The sequence below is a fragment of the Aptenodytes forsteri genome, unplaced genomic scaffold (genome assembly GCF_000699145.1).
Source record: "Aptenodytes forsteri isolate BGI_AS27 unplaced genomic scaffold, ASM69914v1 Scaffold8, whole genome shotgun sequence".
Taxonomy (NCBI): domain Eukaryota; kingdom Metazoa; phylum Chordata; class Aves; order Sphenisciformes; family Spheniscidae; genus Aptenodytes; species Aptenodytes forsteri.
Window position 1 is genome coordinate 140,218 of NW_008796218.1, and position 4,085 is coordinate 144,302.

Consider the following 4,085-nt stretch of genomic DNA (forward strand, 5'->3'; position numbering starts at 1 on the left):
GCCTGCGGCAACGTATTCCTCCCCCGCCCCTTCTGGCGGTTTCCAAGGCCGCGCCGTGCACCTGCGCCCAGGGAAGGAGGAGGGGAACGCGGCCACGCCTCCTTGTGCATGCGCCTATCAACCTACTGGGAGGGAGGGAGGGAGGGGGGGAGCGGGAATTGCGGAGCCACTCTTGCGCATGCGCTCTTCTGCGCTGCGGCCGCCGCAACGGAGCGCTGCGGGGTGCGCCGCAGTCGCTAGGGGGCGCCGCGGCGCTGGGGAGGAGCCGGGGCGGGTACGAGGCCTCGGCACCGACATCTTGGGGCCGGAGGCACGTTCCCCCGCCGGCCTGAGACAAACTTTCCCCTCCCACGCGGAGAAGAAGCGGGCAGAGGTTTTATGTGGGAGTCCGTGGAGCGCTCCCCGCCGAGTTTTCCGCTAGTGGGTGCGATGTGTGTAAGGAAACGACTTTGTGCCTCACCCAGGCTGTCCTCTGGGCAGCTGGCCTGGCGTTAGTGGTTTTCCAAAGCAGAGACTGTGACCTCCTTCAGCTTGCTGTGCAATGTCAGCCCCTTCCAGAAGAACAAAAGCGGCTTTAATATTCATCTGAGTGCTGCTTTGGGAGATAAAAATCTGATCATTTCAAAGCTTATTTAAATAACATAACTGTTTCCTGTTGTTAGGCTCTGCTGCACGAATTTAGCCCTTAATTAAAATTCTAGCGCAGATTTCGGTGGCTGGAAATAGAACAGTGCAATTAGGAATGCTCCAAATATAGCACCAGCTTTTTTTTTCCACACTACCCTAACATCTACTTGGAGCGGGAACGGCCTCATCTTTTTACTTGTGTCTTGATACTCAGAAAAATGAGTACTACAGGATATAATTGATTGGGAGCCATTGAACGAATATAGTTGATGCCAGCTGTAAGTCAAGCAGCCAGCTGAAGAGAAAGGCTGTAACATTCCCACTTACCCCTATCAATGGTTCCTCTGCTGGAAGCAGAATTCAGGTCAACCTGCAAAACCATTAAAGAAGCAAGTCATCCTTCCCTTGCTCCTACCACTAGAAAAAAACCCCAAACCTGAAAAGACATGGATTTTTTCTTAAAAGAGAAGGGTAAATTCACCCTTTTTTTTTTTTTTTTTTTTTTTTTTTTTTTTTTTTTTTTTTTTTTTTTTTTTTTTTTTTTTTTTTTTTTTTTTTTTTTTTTTTTTTTTTTTTTTTTTTTTTTTTTTTTTTTTTTTTTTTTTTTTTTCTAAGTTTAAGTCCAAAAACAGTCTCTTGACATAGGGTTTTTTTTGCAGGGAGAAGGGGTTAAGTTTCTTGGAGGAAGCTAAAGGGAGTAGATTTTTTTCATTGCCTCTTGTACAGGCCTTTCAGCAGAGATAGTGCACTATATGAAGGGGCAATGCAATGTAAAATTAAGCTAAGTGATTAAGAACATTCAGCATCTTATAATGTCAGATATGTGCCCTGTCTGTACAAAGCTTGTGTACTGATACATTAGTTTGTAACAAATGCTATCCAGATGTAGCCTCTTTCAGGAAACTCTCCATTTCTTTGTACTGTATATACGTGTAATCGAGTTTCAATGATCAAATGATAGAAGTTTCTTGAGTCAACATGGTTAAAACAGTAAGTAAACCCCATAGAGGTAAGGGAAGAAGATCAGTGCTTATCTCCATAATTACAATCTTGACATCGTGAGGGCAGGTTGAAGGGAAAAGAGTGTTAACAAGCCTCACTGCTATTCTTATGTCTATAACCACGTGAGCTAGGAAATTTAGTTTTACTTACCATGGATTTCATTCTAAGACCTGGTCTAGTCACAACAATTTCAAAGAGATTAGACATGAGAAAACATTATTGTCCCTATAACATTTATATCAACAGAAAAAAGTAGTAATACTAAATCAGATTCTTGAGAGTTGTATTCCTCATACAGAGATACACAGTGACTAGAGTGAACATTGTGCCTTCCTGACAGTACCACCATTTTCTAACTGCATCTTTTATTTTCCTGTTTTATTATTATTCCCAGGAAATCCACATAGAATCTAATCACTTATTTTTAATCACCATTTTTAATTTATGCAGTAAAGGATCTGTTGTTAAACAAGCCCCCACTCTCCCTAGGGTAAATTAGTATCGAAGGTGGCCTGGAAACTCTACAAAAATACCTGCTTTGCCATCTGGTGGACATCCACAAGAAAAGCAAGTAGCCTTCAATCAGGAGAGACAGGTGCTTTTGTTTCTCCCAGTGTGGTATCACCACAAATAGGGAGCTCGGGTGCAAAAACATTAGGCGAGGCATCTGATGTCAATGTAGTAATTAAAGTGGGAATGTAAGCCATGGGAAAGGTGAGAGAACAAAAGTCATAAAACCCTGTTATTTGCAACACATGGGCATCATTAAAAAAAGGTTGAAAGGTAATTAAAGAAGCTGTAATGACAATAAATCACATTTATCTTGTAATAAAAAATTAGATGTCAGTTTCTCCTGTATCATTCTTTCATTCTGATTCCCAGTCTCTTCTCTGTTCTTCCCAGTTCTTCATCTGTCCCTCCCAGAATCTCCCCTACCTAAATCTACCCCTTTTTTCCATTGCCCCATCTGTTCTTTCCTAAATGCTTCTACCCCTTTTGCATCTAATCTCCATCCTCTCTTTTGCTTTGACACTCTGTTCCATCTCCTACATTTTTCTGTTTAACTTTGCTTCCTACAGATTTGTCATAAGCCCCATATTCCCTGAAATTTCACCTGGAGCTTTCTGTTCACGTTTTTTATAACCTCATCTCCTTGCTCCCAGCTACTGGCTGGGTAAGAGGCAACGCATGTTTCTGAGCACTCCATGCTACTTCCCCAATACCAGGCCAAATGCCAAAGATGACTATTACCTTTGCTGAAACCTTTGCCTGGTGGGGTCACTAATAAGGTTTATTTTCTTTAACCAGTTGCTTATTTTTATGAGATTTCTAAGAGCTTAGTATCTCTGAAGACATTAATTAAAAATTGATTGAAATCGGACAGCAGGTTGGAGATGTGTAGAGACGAACAAATATATGTCCACACAGCGTGGTTGCTTGAAAATTATCAAATAGGCATTGCTCCCTAGGCTGGCTCCAGAATCTGAAAGTGTAGATACCACCTATGCTTTTCTTCATGAAAACAGAAACTAATGTCTCATGGGGGTGGGGGGAGGGGAGAAGAAGAGTAACGCACATGATGCTGTCCTCACTGAAGAACAGTTACAGCAGAATTCCTGCCAAATTAATTTTGTGCTTGTTCACAAAACCAGAAGGGACACTTCAAAAGTTGAGGAGAATTTGATGCTATGGGGGGAGTGAGGGAACACGAAGCTCAGTGGGATAGCATCTAACTTTTGGTAGGTATTTATTTAGCACTCAGCATTGGGGTCTAACTCTAAAACTGAAACCTGTCAGATCGACAAAAATGTAAACAGCAGTAATTAGTGTGGTGAGAGGACTACATTTGTACCTCTTTAATAGTGCTCTTTTAGGAATGTCAAGCCTCCCAGTTTATTTAGGTGAGAGACATAATAGAATCCTTCAGTTAAGAAGTGAACTTCAAACTGTTAACTGATCTCTTTCCCAAGGAAAGCTCACAAGTGAATTGGGTGGTTACATTTTGCACCATTTTTTCTGTCAATGAGTATCTGTCATGATACTGGGGGAGTTCCCACAGTCATTTAAACCCCGTTTATTGTGGCTTACAAAGACAGTGAAGTCACAGGAATGTGTTTTAAAATGCACTCTTAGCTGAACTAAAGCTGGTGCATAAAAGCAGAATAACAAACCACTGCTGTGATTTGTTTTCTTCAGAGATATTAATCTGGCCCTGCAGAGATTGAAGAAGGATCTCACAGCAAACTAGCAAAACAGGTTTTGGTTTAAGTTTTGTAGCTGTTACAAGCATACAAGAATATTGTGGGATGGCTATGCATCACTTACATCACTAGTTGAGGTCTCAGGCAAGATCAGCCCTTTTCGCCATGTCCCCATAGGACTTTAGATGCCACACAAAGGTACAATTCTGTTGCATGGAAAAAAGCATCTTTTGCAAAATGCAGAGCCCAATTCCA